General features: G+C 35.2%; 1 protein-coding gene and 1 non-coding gene across 3 annotated transcripts in view; both read right to left on the reverse strand.

Moving 5' to 3' along the window:
• ZCCHC7 (zinc finger CCHC-type containing 7) overlaps positions 1-19,898 on the reverse strand; it is a 204,750-nt gene that overhangs the window by 85,907 nt on the left and 98,945 nt on the right. The gene's annotated exons all lie outside the window — the stretch shown is intronic.
• On the reverse strand, positions 4,388-4,494 carry LOC139021370 (U6 spliceosomal RNA). Its single transcript, XR_011473476.1, has one exon. It is a non-coding gene; the product is annotated as a U6 spliceosomal RNA (small nuclear RNA).

Below are 19,898 nucleotides of genomic sequence, written 5' to 3' on the forward strand. Positions count from 1 at the left end.
CACAATGCCTGGGTTTTGGGCTCAATCCCTGGTAGGGGGCATGCAGGAGGCAGCTGATCAATGTTTTACTCTCACTTTGATGTCTGTCTGTTCCTCCCTCCTTCCCTCCCTAGAAAAAAAAATTAGAAACCATTTCCCAGAAAGGAAAGACATGTATTTCCAGGTTGAAAGGATCTAGCAGCACCCTACATAGTAGGTGAAAAGAAATCCAAAGAGAATCTTATATACTTCCAGAGATTTAAAAAGAAAAAGCACGTCACATTCAAAGGATCAGAAATCAGAATAACTTAAGGCATCTCAAGGCTGGAAATTAGCAAGCAATGGAGCAATGCTCTCAGTTTCAACTTAAGAGTTCTACCTTTATGCATCCTTTCTTGGGACATTATTGGAGATGAACACTTTCAAAATGAGTACACAAACTAAGGAAGAAGATGAAATGGGATATAGGAACAGAAGCTCCACCACAGGATAAAAGCAAAAGGAATTCCTAGGATGATAGTAAAGAGACATTCTAGAATGAGAGTGGGCACGAGCTGGTATATAGGGCAACCAGACCAGGATGAAGCAGTCAGAATTCCTCCAGAAAGATAAAAAACTGACGAAAACCTCCAAGTGTGTGAGCACCCTGGGAGAAGATTTAGAGAATTTAAAAAGAATTTTGAGTTTAGGGATAAGCACATGGAAAACTAAGTAAACAACAACAAAAACAAGGCAAAAATGTGGGGTGGGGGAAGGTAGGAAAATACAGTAAAGGAAATTCATGATTTTACCTAGAGATTCAGCTATTCAATAACATTTATGTAGTCATAATAATGTAAAACATTGACTCTAATCTAACCTAAAGGACAATGTAATTATATAGGGAAGATGGAAAGAGTGCCTGCATGGAGTGAGAACAGAACGAGGTAAAGATAAATCCCATCTTCTATAATGAGAAGTCTATAGAAATTTCTAAAACTGGAAAGTCAAGAATTACAAGAATGTAACTAAGAGGACCAGAGGTAAAAAAAAAAAACACACAAAAGAATCAGCTAAAATAATTGATCGTATTGACTTTGGGCAAAGGTGAAATGGCAGTGGTGGTAAGTGATGACAGAATGCTGTCCTTCACAACAAAATCTGGAAACCACTGACTTTTTGAAGCTATATGAAAGTATAACTTGATAAGCATTAAAAAATACTTAAGCCACCCTGGTCAGTGTGGCTCTGTTGGTTGAGTGTCAGCCCAAGCGCGTGTGGAAAGGTCATCAGTTAAGTTCCGGTCAGGACACATGCCCAGGATACAGGTTCAGTCCTTGGTTGTGGTGCATACGTGAGGCAACCAATCAATGTTTTCACTCACATTGATGTTTCTCTTTCTAAAATAAATTTTTAAAAACATATTTTAAAAAAATAATAATTAAGCCATTGAAGGCTTAAACAATAGTGGAAGAGATTCACATATAAACTGATAATTATAAGACAGGATTTAACAGAAAATGGCTGGATTCTCATATCTAGTTCTATTTTCAGTTTGATGGTGATATGCTGTTTTGGTTGAAGAAAATGAAGATAATCTGGCCTCACACAGATATGCAGTTGGAAAGGGAACTGAATTTCAACAATTATTTAAGATAACTGTGGATATTGTTCTTTAATACTACACCAAACTTAACAAGTAGTAGTTTCTTAAAAATTAGTTACAATGTGAAATCTGAAATTGACCTATCTTGCACCTTGAATGGATTTTTCATCCATGTATGATTTTATAACATCATGTATTGGTCATGTGGAAAATACTGGTTCACTGAGTTATACTATGTGTGCACTTCCCATTTCATCATACAGAATATTTAAAAGACATGTATTGAAGCATTCAGATTTAATAAAATTAATTCTTTTTATTCATTCATCAAGAACATTTTTAAGTGAAACTAGCCTTTTAAAAAAAACCTGTGGGTGTGCAGAAATGAAGAATATAATATCATTATGGTTTGGTGCAATTGCCTTGATTTGTGCTAAGGAGCCAGCAATTTTACTCATCGCTGCTTTTACACCATCAGTGCAAATGTCAACATAGTAAAAAATGCAAATAACTTCTTAGTATTGTTATGAATATAGATTTCACCTCAAAGACCCTCTGAAAGGACTGTGACTCCCAGAGCTACACAACCCACACTTTGGGAACAACTACTGTAGATCATTGGCTAATATAAAGAAAGAGGTAGATAAAGCCAATAGGCACTTGATGTTTTTTAAATTTGGGAAGAAAAACAAAGACCTATGACCTACAATAATTTGTAAATTCTGCTGATTCATGAATCTGAATGCCATGACCAGCAAGGCTGCTGTATGGAAGCAATTGAGTAAACTTAATCAGTACTGGCATGTCATCATGGTTTCATCATGTAAATGATAAAAGTATTGTTTCTTTGTAAAAACAAAACAAAACAAAATAAACACACTGCCCTTACTAAAACGTTACCTGCTAGAGTCTATATGAACAGGTGAATTAAAATTATTTGTTGGAAGAAAATATGTGTTATATGGAATAAAATAAGAAAATATAAGGAAATACATGGTACAGTGATGTATATTAATTTACAATTTTACAAAGATCTCAGGATCTTTCCCACATCACTGCTAAGAATATTTAGCTAAGAATATTTAGCTAAGCTAAGAAGCTCACTCATTAAGTCTTACATTTCTTGCATTATAACACCTACCATGTGTCATCTAATCCCACTTGAAATGAATCAAGTCCAAGAGCTAAATATACCTCTGTAACCAATATGGATTCCCAAAGAGCAGAGCAGAGCACTATCATGCTCATCCATTAATATCTATTTAATTATTTTCCTGATGTGGCTGAATTCTAATGCCCAATGTTGGCAAATATCAAACTATAAACATATCAGCAAACACTAGTTACAGGGTAGCAGCAGTAGCAACAATGCCAGCAGTCTTGGTGATTATTAGAACCATCATTCATTTGTATACTACAGTTCAGCAGTACTTTCAAGTCCTTTATCTAATTTCAAGTATATAATAATTCTTTTTAAAATATATTTTATTGATTGATTGATTTTAGAGAGGGGGAGAGGGGAGAGGATGAGTGAGAGAGAGAGAGAGAGAGAGAGAGAAACATCGATTTGTTGTTCCACTTATTTATGCATTCATTGGTTGATTCTTATATGCACCCTCACTAGGGATCAAACCCACAACCTTGGCACATAGGGATGATGCTTTAACCAACTGAGCTGCTCAGCCAGGACTCAAGTATATAATTCTTTAGATAGAGATATTACCATATTAGTAATAAACGCACATATTAGTGGGCTTAAAGCCAAACCTTTGGCTCCTTTAAGTGCTTTTTCTTAGATTCTATCATTTAAAACTCTCTAGTCATGATCATTCCTTCTTTCCTCTCCCCTTTAAAAAAAACAATTGATATTCATAATAATGAACCTGGGATCCTCAAAATCCAGTCTTCTGAATTTCCCCAGAAAATGTTAAAACAAAACAAAAGGTTAACAGCACTTTAAAATTTCACAATTCTTTGTAACTTGACCACAAAAGCAGTAATTTCGCATTAAGGACAACTCTTTTTCTACTCCCATATATCTAAAATACAGAGACAGACCTTCTATTCACACCACCATTATTAATGGATTCTGATATATATTCCAATCATTAATAACACTCATATACAGGGTGGGGCAAAAGTAGGTCTACAGTTGTTTGTATGGAAAATAATACAATCTATATATATAAAAGCCTAAGCGACCAGTCGACTGGTTGCTATGACGTGCACTGACCAGCAAGGGGCAGATGCTCAACGCAGGAGCTACCCCCCTGGTGGTCAGTGCGCTCCCACAGCAGGAGTGCCGCTCAGCTGACTGAGGGGCGCCAGAAGCAGGGCTCACAGCTGGCCGCCACAGCCCAGAGACCACAGCAGAACAGCAGTGAGCCTACTGAGCAGTGGCGGCAGGTGCAGTGGGATCAGGATGAGTAGGAGTGGCAGGCGGTGTTGGACTGCCGGTTTTGGCCCTGTCCCTGCAGGCCACACTGAGGGATCCCACTGGTGCACAAATCTGTGCACCGGGCCTCTAGTAATTAATAATAATACAAAAATAAATTCTGTTTCACATACTCACAACTATAAACCTACTTTTGCCCCAACCTGTATTACTATTACTAACATAATAAAAGAATAAAAAAGAGGCTTTGACTAACATTTTAGCAACATTTTAAAAATCAGCAAAATCTAAATTAGTTTTCTGGCTCCTGATTTCCAGTAAAAAAATGTAAGTGGACATATAATAACTCAATTTACACTTTTTAAAATGTTTGTTGATAGAACAGTTTAACTTCATAAACAGTTTGCTTTTATTTTATTTATTTTTTTAAAAATATGGAACGCTTCACGAATTTGCGTGTCATCCTTGTGCAGGGGCCATGCTAATCTTCTCTGTATCGTTCCAATTTTAGTATATGTGCTGCCGAAGCGAGCACAACAGTTTGCTTTTAAAAAGACAACTTTAAGCTATATCAAGGAAGTAAGAGATTTACAGCTATACCTGTGAATCTTAAAAGCAATTTTGTTTTTAATCTTTGCTGAGATGATTACCAATAGATAGTTATTTTATATTTCCTTTCATATTCATGTCATCTGCCATGATTTAAAGACCAAAGTGATAAGAAATCTCTGTTGGAGTTTAATGTAAATCTTTAATGTCAATCCCCCTAGTCCCACTATATAGATGTTCACATTACATGATCAATTTAAATGAAAATACATGCAATGTAAATTTAAAATTCGTTCTCTTTTATTCTTCAAGCTCATTCAATTCACCTCGGTTAGACAAATTTATGTCATGTATATAAAGAAGAAAAAATTGATCAACAGAATAAAAATAATGAATGGCCATAAACTGCAATAACATTAATGTCTTTGAGTCACCAAGGATCATTAAAGAAGCAATGTAATTAAATTTTCTTCAACACTGCCATCTTCATTCATAAATCCTGGAAAACCAGCCTCTACTAAAGGTGACACAAACTAAGAGACATTTTTTTTCAATAGACTCATTTAAAAAAAGAACTATGGTAATAAAAGGATAGCACAAACTAGTTGTTAATCTTTATTTGATTTTCAGGAAATAAAGGGAAATCACATTACCTGTTGATTTTTAAGAATATAAAAGTTGAAATTACCAGTAAAGTGCTCTGTCACCCATGTGTAGACTTCCTGGAATACTATTACATGGACAACAGCATGCTTGTTCTAAATTTCACCAGATTCACTCATTTTTTGTGTGACAAATGCTTTTACATAATTATGGAAGTGACTATAAATTGTCACAAAATGACTCAGCCATATTTTAAGATGAAAAAGCTCACACTAATACCAATGATTTTTCTGTAAGTCTGACTTCACTTGTAACAGACTAATTAAAAACAATGTTACCTTTTATACACAATACTTCTATTGACGACTATTAGCTCTCAAACACTGTAATATGTTCATATTACAATATGATATTAGGTTTGTGTTCACTCAATGTTACATCAACAGGTAGGTAGAGTTTTTAAGCCAAAATCAGCTCTGGCTAAAATAAGGCCAACTTAACTTGGGTTGATTAGTAATTTAAGTTAAAACAATTATTTGCAAGGCTATATTACCACTTCATCTTGAATTTTAGGTACACTTTAAATTTCACTAAATATAAATAAATCTCTATGCATTTTCCTCTAGTGAATGCAGAAGACTACTGGTTTTACATTCTGTATGTAACTATAAGTAATTTCTTTAAAATATTCCAATGACAAGGGTACAATTTTAAAAATTCTAAAATTGGCTATTAAAATTATATTCAGAGTATATTAAATTAAGACCAATGATTGTTACGCTACTTCGCTCTGGCTCACTTGGGATGAATAATTTAACTTTTGCCTTTGGCAAAAAATTAAAGATAGATTTCATAAATATTTGGAAACTCTTGGTTACAACTTTTCACTCAAGGTTATAGCTCCTGTTTTCAGATAAATACTTCAACATATTCTTTTATAAGTTACTTAAAACCACATAGAGAAAAGAAAAAAATAACACTGATTCATCTTGGATATAGTGGGGCAGTTTGAGAGCAATGGAAAATCAACTTAAAGCTCTTCAAATGAGAATATTAGATCCTATTTCCATAAATCCAATTTACTTGCAAAAATTTAAACTATTTGGTATAGTTTATACTAAATTATAATATACATATTATTAAATACCATATGCTTTTACAAGCATATGTTTTGTTGAAATCTATGTTTTATGTACTAAAAAAGGCAAGACAAGAACAAAGGGAGAAAGAAAAATTAAATTACAAACACTAATGTAAGCTAATACTGCTTACATATGAACATCAAGATGCCAAGGGACCCAATACAATCCTCAGTCTAAGATTTTCAATGGCACAGACTAGTGATCACACGATACTGGTGATACTCTCTAGTTACCCCTGGCAACCTTTCTCAACTGTAACGATGCTACCCTACAATAGCTTTCACTGGGCAGCTTTCTCTTCACTTAGCTGAATGCTCTGGGACCATCTGCGTCGGCAAGCATAAAAGGCCAGCCTGCCTGTGGGCCCGTCACTCTGAACACCACCTCTCTGACCCTGATTAAATACAACTTTCAATCCTTTTTGTCCTCCCTGTTGACTTCTCCTATTAAGGGAGCCCTTGGACAAAGAAAGCGGAAGAGTGGACTAACTGCCCCCAAGAAAGGTGATGTCTGATACTGCTCAACACAAGGATTAGCAAGCCAATACATAACAAAAGCAAGTTTGGGGGGAGGGGAGAGGTAAAGAAAAAAAAAAGGTTTTAGCTAGAGCTTTGACTAATTCAGTAGGTACACAATTCAACAAATAGCTATACAAGAGGCCTTCTTTGAAAGAAGTAACTATAGCAGAACAATAATTTGGAGAGATACCTTTCAACATCTTGACATAAGGCCATGACATTGACAAAAACACCAGGTATTTGTTTTCTATTTGATTTTTTTTAATTAAAAAAGAAAACTTAGAGTTGAAGGCAGGGAAGATGGAGCAAAAATTAGAAACAAAGAAGAAATGTAAACAAATCAATTGTAATTTATTGTCTCATTAGAAAACAAGGTAGCTTCGCTTGTTAAATGCATTAAGCTGACATTAGAATAGTTATTCAAATATTTAAATACATATTTAAATAGAGGTGGAAAATTATAATAGTTTACAAACAATCATTTTGTAAATTGTATCTAAAGGGAAAGATCTTGAATCTAAAAAAACTGGCTTTACATGATAAAATATTTTAATATCAAGAGCTCATTCTAAAGTTTCTAGGCTTGTGAATATGATCTATAGTTCCTTAAAGTAGTTAGAACCCATCCATAGGGGTAAAGATCAAAATCGTCACTTTCAATCTTTACCAAGTAACTCATAAGGCTCCCTACCCAGATTAGGTCAACCAATAAATGAAGGGTCTGGTTGGTTCAATCAACAAAGCAACTAAATAATGCAACCTCATAATGCCACGAAACTAACAAACATATACAACCTAAGGAACTTTATTCAGATCCATTTTAAAGTCTAACCTATAAAGTAAAACTTGACCACACTTCAAAGGACATGTGGGACTTGCATTGCTAAAAGTGGGAAAGTCCTGGACAAACAGGGACAGGTTGGTCACCCTCGGGAAGCCACATATACTGGGGAACAATTATGTACTAAGCACTGTGCCAGATTCTTTCACAGAATTAATTCATTTAATCTTCACAATAACCCTATGAGAAAAGATTTTTTAAAATGAAGACTCTAGATAACTATGAGGATAAGTAATGTCAACAAGGCTGCACTGTTAGAAGAGTAGAAATTTGAATTGGTCTACTTGTCTCCAGGAGTTAAGTAGAAGGTTGAGTGGAACTATTATTTTCCTTTAGAAGGCACAGAATTTGGCAAACCCTGCAAGCCCATATTCTACACATCTTTGACTATATTGCAGTCCAAGAGAGCTACAAAAAAAAAACCAATAACCCCAATGTCTGATTAATCATATGAATAAAGGGTGACATATAAGCTGATAATCAAAGTGCTAAACATTTTCTTCTTCTTATTATTATTGTTATTATTATTATTACTAGAGGCCCGATGCAGGAAATTCATGCAAGAGTAGGCCTTCCTTCCCCCCGGCTGCTGGCAATGGCTTCCCTCTGGCACCCGGGACCCGGGCTTCCCTCGCAGCCCTGGCTTTGTCCGGACGGACGTCCGGTCTAATTAGCATGTTATGCTTTTATTATTATAGATTATTGCCAGCATTTGGTGTTATCACTGTTTTATTTTTTTTAAATTTTTAAAAATTTATCTTTATTGTTGAAAGTATTACAATGTCCCCCTTTACTCCCTCCCCCATTGACTCCCTCTACCCCACTCTGTCCCCTCCCCAGGTGTTCTCTGAACAACTGTCTGTTCATTGGTTAATCTCTTCCTGTCGCCCACCCCCCCCCCCCCCCCCCCCCGCTTCCTCAGAAATCCGTCAGTCTATTGCATGCTTCAAGGGAAGTATTATGCTAAGTGAAATAAGCCAGTCAGAGAAAGATAAGTATCACATGATCTCACTTATATGTGGAATCTAATAAACAAAATGAACTGATGGGGGGGGGGGGGGGGAAGATTCAGAGACAGTGAAGCATGCAAAAGTGCTGAACATTTTAGAAAACCTAAAGACAAAAACATTCTTACTGTGCTGGGACAACTGCTTATTGCTAGACTTTCTGGTTTACTGGGCCTGGGAATTGGTTCCTATAGAGAACAAGGTAAATTGTATCCTTGGTACAGAGGGTAGGTTTATGGGTAGAGAATGATCAGCAATGTGCTCCAGAGTAGGATTAAGATACAATACTGAAGCCGAAACCGGTTTGGCTCAGTGGATAGAGCGTCGGCCTGCGGACTGAAGGGTCCCGGGTTCGATTCCGGTCAAGGGCATGTACTTGGGTTGCGGGCACATCCCCAATGGGAGGTGTGCAGGAGGCAGCTGATCGATGTTTCTCTCTCATCGATGTTTCTAACTTTCTATCTCTCTCCCTTCCTCTCTGTAAAAAATCAATAAAAAATATATTTAAAAAAAAAAAAAAAAAAGATACAATACTGAAAAGGAGGGTACCACTTTCCCTTTCTAAGGTTCTTCGATGTTCGCAATAGTTTCCACTACCAAGATACCCAATATACCATCACTATAATCAATGGCATCCTAGTACCAACTTAACTGAAAGGTCCACAGATTGCTCTCCTCTCCAAAAAGCCACCCTATCAAATATGTTAAGGTAAGTCTTCTGGTAATGAGAAGAAGAAAGCCAAGCTACTCAAGAAGTCCAATATCTAGGTCAAGTTGCAAGTGTTCAGACAGACAAAAGAAAACAAATCTACAGTCCTTCTCCTCCTCTTTATTGCTATTGTTTCTTAATGAGTACATGTCTTCTATGTACCATATATGTAACAAGCCCTGGAGAGATAAAGTAAAACATGGCTCTATCTTTAAAGCTTTATACTATAGAAGGAGCATTAGGTTTCAGAAACATAAAAAGTGAGAGCAATAAAGAAAAGGACATACTGTAACATAACGAAAGTTACATGAACTCAGTGAATAGAAAAATTGGGAGTGGGGGTGAGGGTATTCAATAGAACCTGAAAGAAGAATAGGACTCAGGTAACTAGAGAAGGAATGTGAGGGATTAAATCAGAGCTAACATTTATTCTTTAGGCAATAGTGAGTCACTGTAGGTTTTTGGAGTAGGGGAGAATGTACACAGGCAATGTTTTAAAGATTAACTTGGGCCGAAACCGGTTTGGCTCAGTGGATAGAGCGTCGGCCTGCGGACTGAGGGGTCCCGGGTTCGATTCTGGTCGGGGGCATGTGCCTGGGTTGCGGGCACATCCCCAGTGGGGGATGTGCAGGAGGCAGCTGATCGATGCTTCTCTACCATCGATGTTTCTAACTCTCTATCTCTCTCCCTTCCTCTCTGTAAAAAATCAATAAAATATATTTAAAAAAAAAAAAAGATTAACTTGGTTATGATATAGAAACAGAACAATAGTAAATTTATAATAGTAAATTTATATATATATATATATATATATATATATATATATATATATATAAAGGCTAATATGCAAAGTGTCCCCAAGGGAGTTCGACTAGGAGACGGAAGTTCTATCTCTTGCTATGATGTGCGCTGACCACCACTGGGTGGCACGGAATGAAGGAAGGCCCCAATTGGCCCTGATCGCCGGCCAGGCCTAGGGACCCTACCCATGCACAAATTTTGTGCACCGGACCTCTAGTATAAATATAATAGACTATGTACTTACAAAGTTATTTATCAAAAATGTTTAACAGAAATTTCTTTTTGAATCTCTCATTCTCATATTCTATCCAAAACACTCATAGAATTAATCCAGGTAAAGGTGAAGTTAAAATTCTCCACTACTTATTAGCTCTATGATCCAAAGTTGAGAAAATCCTTTGCATCAAATAGTAAGAACCTTGCAATAATTCCAATATAAGTCTGACCAAAAAAAGCGGGGGGGGGGGGGGGGGGAGGAGGGAGGGAGGGAATGTCATGGAACACTCACATTAACAAAAGCCCAGAAGAAGCAGAAATTCTGTTGGTGTAACAAGCTCCCTGCTTCTACCTCAATGCTTCCTCCTCCCCCAGAAAAAGTAGATTTATAAGAGACTGGGGTAGGAACTTAAGTGGAAGGAACTGATCAAGAGACCTAAGGGAAAGGATAATATACAAAGTTCTGGGTAGGCTATGTTCTATAACAAAGAAACCAAAGAAGGTTAGATATACACACAAATAAATCTATATATATAAAAGCCTAAGCGACCATCACAACCGAATGGACGACCGAACAGGCTGCGTAGGGCGACCAGGCCAGCAGGGGGGTTAGTGAGGGGCAACCAAACAACCAAGCAGCAGGCTGCATGGGGCAACCAGGCACGCGGGGGGAGGGGGGGCAGTTGGGGGTGACCAGACCGGCGGGGGGGGGGGGGGGAGTTGGGGGAAACCAGGCCAGTAGGGGGGGTAGTAAGGGGCGACCAGGCTGGTGGGGGGGGGGGCAGTTAGGGGTGATCAGGCAGGCAGGCAAGCAGGCAGGCAAGCAGTTAGGAGCCAGTGGTCCCGGATTGTGAGAGGGATGTCCTAGGGGTCCCGGAGTGGAGAGGCTGCAGGCTGGGATGAGGGGAACTCCCCCCCCCCCCCCCCGCCCCTGTGCACAAATTTCATGCACCGGGCCTCTAAAAAACTAATAAAGTTACAAGTGTCATCTGCATTAAGAATATTACAAACTGCTATAAAAATTTAGGTCATTATTAGTTGAAGTAGAGAAAGCTTTACAAAGGAAGTATCAGTTGAGCTGGCTTTGAAGGCTGGTTGAATGCTGACAGATTGAAATGAGACAAAATTCCAGGTAGAGAAATATGAGCCAAAGCCAAAGCAGTAAAATTTGGAAAGTATTCAGTACACAGCTATACATAACAGCAATGTTTACCTGAATTATGATAAGCCTATTGATTCCATCCTGGTGGCTTGACGGAGTCACCTGACAGTATATAACTATTACGCAGCAGATTTCCAATAAAGGGTTGTTTCCTTCCTTTCATTGAACATTCTCTCTATATGGCTTCTAAGCCCTTAAAAAGGTTCTGCCAACCAGAGAGCCCTAGCTCCTTGACATTGTTATTGGGTAGGAAATCTGGATTAACAGCAGTTGCAGAGTATAAAAAGGCATTTGGTTTAACTTCCCAAATAATATAGGAATCTCTACTGAAACACTCCAGGTAGGAAAATAAAAAAGCTGCAGTAACATTATTTTAATTTGTAGAGACTGCACATCTACAGACAGTGTGATATGATAGGAAAAAAAATCTAGATCTGAAACTTTACCTCTGGAACCTATTTCCTCAAACATAAAATTGGGAACACCTGTTCTGATACCTCCTCTAAGAACTGTGGGTATTATATGAAAAAATATGTGGAAGTACTTAAATCTTAAGATTTAAAACTGTTCAGATATATTCTACTATCATTTGTGTTGGCATATGTACATTGGAACCCTTAAGACTAATTTTTAATAGATTCATACCTAGAGAAAAGAGTTGAGAAACAAGTTTTTGTTTTCTCATAAAACTGAAATATTCTATTGTCAAGTGAAGTAATGAAGAAAATATAAAATGTCTTGTTTCCATTATTTTGGGATGGTGGTGGTTAAGGTTCATTAAAGTTGAAGTAAACACAACTGTTTGTCCCGATAACACGAGCTCACCCCTTTTATTCTCATGTGTTCTCTCTCCATAGCAACCATGAACCATGGGATCCATACTTTACTACACTAGTTTTATAACAAACATCATGGCAATGTATTTAATGTAAATGTACTCTCCATTACAGTAAATAATATTCTGCATTTGTACAGCATGGTAAATATGTCATCATATATTCACATCTGTCTTATGACCTCAGAAATGCAATAAATTGGGCAAGAAAACATTATATGTTGATGCCAAAGATGAAGCAACTCGGCACTGAGGGAGTGAGTAAATGATTTGCCCTACATTATCATATGGCCCCATCAGCAATAGAGCCAATGTAACATTTTACGTCTCCTGATTCCATATGAAGCACAATTTCTACCACTGTACTTTATTCTTCCCTTTCTCAAAGAATGGTATCATTACTTCTCACCTAGTAGAGAGGAGGTAATGTTTTTTTTTTTTTTACAGTTGATCTTATTGTCACCTGCCCAACCCTCTGTTATTCTCCACTCTTCGGACTTTCCTCATGGCAAACTGGACCATGTCACCATCTTACTAAAATCCCTTCTAGAAATCCTTGAGTTTCCTGACTATACTTGTAAGGCCCTTCATAATCTGGTCCTAATTTACCACTCTAGATGAATCATTCACTATTTTCCATCATCTTCACAACCTATGTTCCAGCCAAACCTAATTATAGATAAACCTTTGGCAAACTAATAGCAGTTGGGCTATATACTTACTATTCCCTAAGCCTGCTCTCGTCCCATTCCATGACCACCTCTATCTAGCTTACTTTTTATTTATTCTTCAGATCTTGCTTCAGTTTTCTTCTTATTTCATCTCCCCAAATTGACATAGGAATTCTTCCTATGTGCCCCCATGATGTCCTGTATGTATATCTATTGAGGCACTATTCTGAATACCCATTTGTGTGTTTAACTCCCTGCAAAGATATGAGCTAGCTGCTTGAAAGCAATGTCACAGCTTAACAGTGTCAACTGCACTGGCAGATGCTCAACAATAATTTGTTCGATTGAATTTGACCTTCCAAGAAATTATCTGTTTATTTAATAATTTAGTACTATATTTAAAATTATAGTTTCAACTATTTACATGTCAAATTCTCTATTGCTTATTTCAATCTGCTAATTTCTAAAAACAGGTATTTACCCAAAATATTAGAATGCAGAATATTGAACATAAAAGAAGAGCTTATGTATTCTAATAGAGCATTTCAAGGAGAGGATGAGAATCTGAAAACCAGACTTATTTAACTGTGCTGCTTATATTTATATTTAAATTAGTGTGCCAAATGTAAAACAAACTTTTCTGCCTTGCATTCATAATCTGACTTATTACTGTTATGCCTGGAAGTGATTCTTTTCTTCTACAAAGATCGTAAATTTGATTTTTTGTCTTAAAAACCAATTTGTCTTCTGGAACAATGCTTCCTTAATTTATACTGTAAAATAATTGAGAAAACAGGGTTTGATATACCAAGGATTTGATATATCTATTTGATCTATCAAAATAGGATTTGCTTCACTTTATAGACAACTTTTTTCTAAGCAAGATATATCTATCATGTTTTGTTGAGTTTTTACAAGGAAATTAGCTATTATAAATTATTCAATGGAACAAATGTATTACCCCCATTCTTCACTATTCACTAAAAGAAAAACAGAAAAATCCAACTGTGGATTCTATTCTGCAGTGAATATATATGAAAAAAACAGTGGCCCTCACTGATCAATCATGGCAGAACCCTCATGGCAGTCACAGCTAACAAGCAGAGCAAAACTTCCGCCACCCCTTTTTTTCAAAGAAAAGTGAAAATGCTAAGATTAGTTAGGTTTTACAAAGGAAAAAAAAAAATCTTGGCAAAACAAATTCACTATCATTCATTACATATTAAATACATGAAGATTAAATGTCTCCTTCACTTTTCTAGAAGTATATTAAGAATTACCTTTAAAGAAGACATGGATAAGCTTTTGAAAAAGTAATCTTTTTATTAAATAAATACTCATTTACAAATTGAGTTATTTTTTTAAAAAGCACTCTGCCTAAAGTAAAATGGGTGTTCTAAATAAGAAATGCATCTACTGAAAAATTCTGGGCTGGGGTAGTTTTTTTACGAAGACATTCCAGCACAATGAAAGTTTGCTTCCTTACAGTTCACTCCACAAGTACTTGACCTGTACTACAAAGAAGTTCAGGCTATCTTTGCAAAATGGCTAGCATAAGAAGCAAAAAGACTAAGATTGTAAGTTAAACTAAGTGGCAAACATATGGCACTTATCTACAAAGCACCACTGGGAGACAATAGGCATACCTAAAAATGCTTAATTTAAGGTAAATCCTTTTTGGTTGGTAGATTACAAAATGAATACAATGAGAGTCAAGATGCGCAGGACAGAAAGTTTGGAGACACAAGACGAACTCTATAGTCATGTCCTTACATCAGACAATTTTATGGCAAGCATTCATACTAGGAGAAAATCCAGTCTATTGTCCGATTCTCTGTGAATTAACTAATGAAAACACTGGAAGCCTAGCTAGACTTGTTAATGTTTCCTTTTGAACTTTGATCAACACTTTGCTGATACAGCTGTGCAGTAAAGACTGAAAAACATTTCAGTAGCCAGTCCGGACAATTTTGTTGTTGTTGTTGTTTTCCAACCAACCATGTCTGCAAAAAAGCAAGGTAATAACTCCTATAGCACAGTCTACAGTACAGTCTGAATAATAGATCCATGGCTTTAAAAGGATGTAGAATGTGTGTATATAAACTCAGTTTTAAGCCTGAAAGCATGGTTCTTGAACACTTCACAGTGCTTTCTATAGTACTTATAATTTATGTACCAATGAAACTACAAAATGGTACAGTTTTAAAAACTGATCAAAGGAGAAAGCAATGTTGACATACCCACTAAAATAAGCTCTTTTAAAAATGCAAGTGATACTTTGCCAAAAAAAAAAAAAAATTAGCTGGATTAAAGAGTTTCAAAAGCACTTGTAGCCAGCAATACAAAATGCTGAAATAATTTCATAGGGTTTGAGAATGGTCAGATGATCTCCCAATCTTACACAAAGGGTTAGAATTTTCTAAGGAAGGCCTTACTAAAATCTTAAAATCTGTTTTCATAATATGCTTAAATTTTATATGGTAGAGCTATGACATCAAGATGAAGACAAATATGTATAAATTTCAAATGGAGTACTCATTAATTCCTTTAAAAACTGTATTATTTGTATGTAATGAACTTCACTCAGAAGCCATTCTAAAATTCCCACCATAATTCTTCCCCTATGTTTTGGCTAGAAAGCTTAAATGTTAAAACGTAATAACTTGAGCATTTTAGCTCTCTAAAGTAAAAGAAATATATATATACATGACTCCCATGATTGCTTTTCCTTCATGGTATTTTCAAGTGTGAGGGCCAAACTTGTCACTGAATCTGGCTTTCCTTAATGCAAAACCATTTAGTGTACAGGCACAATGAATTGGTTTCTGGAGTTCAAATCTAATTTCATGCTTTTGTTTAAGCATATGTAAATCTTTTAATTTGAAAGCAATTCTTAATAGATAAAATTAATATGTAAATGTAAACTATAAATATAAAATACACTATTTGAAATAACTTGAGGCTGCAAGCTCCAGATTTCCATTAATACCTCTGCAGCAATTAGGACATGTTTTTAATAAGAGCCTCACTATGTCATCTTCTCATTTTGGCTTTACTGCATTAATACAAGAGAATGTGTTATGAGGAAGAAGTTTAAAAGCACTGTCTATATAGAGTATAAAATTTCATGTACGTTCTTTGTATCACAGAGCATTAACAGTCCAAATAGCCAGAGAAATATGTATTGTGCCCATGAAAAAATAAGCATACATTTTCTCTTTTGAGAGCACTGTCAAGTACAGTGGGAAGCAAGAAAATGCCCTCAAAACATACAGCACAGAAATTACATACCTGAAACACAATGGATCTCTTTATAATACTCTAGTAAAAGTAAAATATCACATACACATTTCCATTTACCATAGATGCTAAATAAAAACTCAATTTACTTTTAGCATCATTTGGCAGAAATCCAACAGATACAGAATGGATCTTTGTTTGGAAATTTTAATGGATTTTATGTACATTACACTAGCTAGAACATATTTTTGCCTCATACTAATTTAAACAAATAGGCAGTTCATGCTTTCCTTATTTTGGCTGTCAAATATTTAGAATGCAGTTGAATACCCTATGCACTTACCCTGTAACAAAAGCAAGTTCATTATTATTTATTCAGATTTTAAGTATATCTTGATACATGGAAGAAAAAAATACTAATGGAAAAATCTGAGAATATAGCAGAATCAGAAGGCTAATAATCCAACATCTATTTTAACAGAAAAAAAAATACCAGTGCAATGTTTTAAAAACTAGAATTAATTATATATTCAGAATGTTCCTCAACTGATGAGCCAGTGGCTAAGGGGAGACTCTATTGATATTAACCATGTTCATTAGGTAGTCAGCATCTTATTTATCAAACCCTGGGGTTAAACATTTTATTGCAGTAGTCAATTTGGAAGTTATAAAATTCTTCTGTTGGGGTTGTTATTTGGGTGGTGGGAGGAGGGATGTAGCTGAGAAAATCAGTGAAATCTCCAGAATGAACAGCCTGGCACTTTAGTATCTCCCTGAGCACCCAGGAAAGCAATACTATAGAAAGCAGGTTACCGTTTATGATAGTTGTATTTTCTGTGTTATCTAGAGAAAAACAGGTTCATCCATGCAAAATGGACTGTTTTAGAAGATATTGCTGCTAAAATGAAAGACTTTTCAAAAGGAAAAAGTGATTATTCCAGATGAAATGAGAAGCTCCAATGTCAACCTAACTTCCTGAATCAGCAAAAAATCAAAGCTTTAACTCAGAATAGGAAATTGGAGATTTTCTTTTAATTTACATATCTTTTTTGCTGAGTATGTTTTAGCTGAAATATGAGAGAACTTCTTAGAGACAGCACTTCTCATTTCCAACCATGCTTTTGCTATGGCATTATAAAATACCACTACTTGGAAATAAGAATACATCAATTTTACTAGTACTAATGTAGGAGAATCAAGAGTTTAAGTCAGAAATAGCTTTCCATTTATAGCATTTTGTTATATGCTCATTAGCCAGGCCAATACCATACCAAACATACAGTTACACTGTAAAAATTTTAGCTATCATTGGGACATATCTAAATAGCTAAATGTTTGGCATATTTAAAAGCACAATTCCTAAAGGGGCCTTAAAATAAAAAACATAAAAAACAAGAAAAACATCTTTAACCCAGGTACCTTATTGTCATGTATATACAATTATTATGTGTATAAATTCTTTAATAAAATGAATGAGAAGTCCAAATGTAATGAGAAGTCCAAGTGTGTTAAGAAGGTTAGATAAACTTTGGAAATTATTCAAGTAAATATAGTTTTTATAATGTCAAATGTTATCCAACACTTTATAATTAATATTTCTATAATAGTATCAATATTAATAATCTAAAAATATATCTAAATTTTTGACAAATATGTATCTCTTGGCTATCTTCTTTGCATCAACATTTCACTTTATATTAAATGTGCTTAATCCTAGTTGGACTGCTTTTTCTTAAAAATAATAAAAAAATAAAAGTTTGTTTGTGAGAATAATATTGTTCTATTCCATCTAAATTTGGACGAAATTATGTTGTCTGCCCATCCCAATTCCTACCTTTGCTACTCCTACAGCTTCTTGTCCTTTATTTTAAGAGTTGTGAGTTGGAATATGTTTTCTTTTCCCACTGTGTAAAGTTTGTTTTAAATGAATTTATTCAGCGAATGTAAAAAAATTATCCTTTGACTTATTAAGTGACATAAAAATAATTTAAAAGATTTCTTATTCACAAACTTTTAAAAATATCAACACTTTATTTTGTGTGAACTTTACATAACACTTTACAGGAATTTTGCTGTAAACTATTATTAGTAGATATAAATTCAATTTTATATATCTGCCATCTAACACAACTAACACAAAAATCAGGTTAACATAGTTAGAATTTGGGTAGTTACCCAAATTTAACCTGTATGAAACAAATTCCCTAACAGTACTTAAATGTTACATAAACCTTTAAATATAGAAATATAATATTCTTGGAAATTAGATTGAATTTGTAACAATCTGAAGCAAAAAAAATACTGAATTATTTTATTATAGGAAAGCAAACAGAAACTGAACTAACCTTCAAAAAACAAGCTCCAATAATGGAAAGGTAGGTAAGAAGAGTTTTTAAAGATTTTTTTCTGTATTTGTTCTCTTTACATAATGAGTCACTTATATACAAGTAACATTCACAGACTCACATGTATACTGCAAGACATATTAATAATCTTTAAACTCCAAAACCTCACCAGCAAACTTGTCTTCAAATGGTACAAAAATTAAAACATAGGGATAAGGTAGACTATTATCCTAGTAATTGGCTCTCAATATATCATTTTGCTACATAAATATCTGGATAGCTTATTATTTCTAAGCAATTATCAGTTTAAACCTGCTAGTTCCTGCATTTTTAAATAAAACTGAAAAACTGACTACTACCATTCCACAATGCCAGTAACGTCCTTAAATATGGTGTACACCTCTACTTTGATACCCAAGGGAATGATTAAACATTTTCCTCTTTATTTTAAGTCTACTGATCATATCTTAATAGTTCTCATACATTTTTCTTCAATACTGATATTAAAAAAAAAAGAACACAGTAAAAGTAAAAAGTCTTTGCTTCAAAGCTTTATGAATACATCTCACCCTGAACTGAAATGTACAGATGAAGCACAATTCAGTTAAAATGCAGGCTGCCCCCATTATGGTTATATGATGTAGAAAACCAACTTCCCCCAACTTTACAGGGTTCAAACAGGCCAATTCTGTCAAAGCTTCCTGTGATGAAATATAACTTTTCAACAGTGTACAGAGGCTAAGACATGGATAATAATAAAAATGATGGTGCAGTGGCCTAGCATTACAGAAGCTGGTTTTCACAGGCTGAGCTGAAATATATTTGCTGTTTTCTATGGCAGTATCCCATGCTTAAAACCCTCCCTTTCTGCCTTTGTTCAGCTCTTTTGCTAGCAACCAAGGGCTTTCTTTTGGTTCAGCCTAGTAAAAAGCCAAAGGGCTAGAACACGAGGGTCATCAAGGTCTACAAGGTAGATGAACAAACCAACAAAGCAACATCACAGGGCAAAGAGCAACCACATTACAATAAGGATCTAATTACAACAAAAACAAAAGTCTATGTAAAATAATCATAATTACAAAAAATAATAAACACTGGGGATTGTCAAGAAGAGCTGCTTTGCTTTACGTAAATACTCAGACAATTTTCTTTTTTAATAAGAATAAAACCCAGGACATTAAATAATTATTTTTAAATTCATGTGAAATAAGTCCTGCAGCGCACACAATAACACCATGATCTATTAACCAGGAAACATTATGCCTAAATCTGTGTGTGAGTGAGGGTGGACTCGGAAGTC

This window comes from Myotis yumanensis, unplaced genomic scaffold (genome assembly GCF_028538775.1).
Source record: "Myotis yumanensis isolate MYYU_CA2020_CCGP unplaced genomic scaffold, mMyoYum1.0.hap1 SCAF_12, whole genome shotgun sequence".
In the NCBI taxonomy this organism is placed as follows: domain Eukaryota; kingdom Metazoa; phylum Chordata; class Mammalia; order Chiroptera; family Vespertilionidae; genus Myotis; species Myotis yumanensis.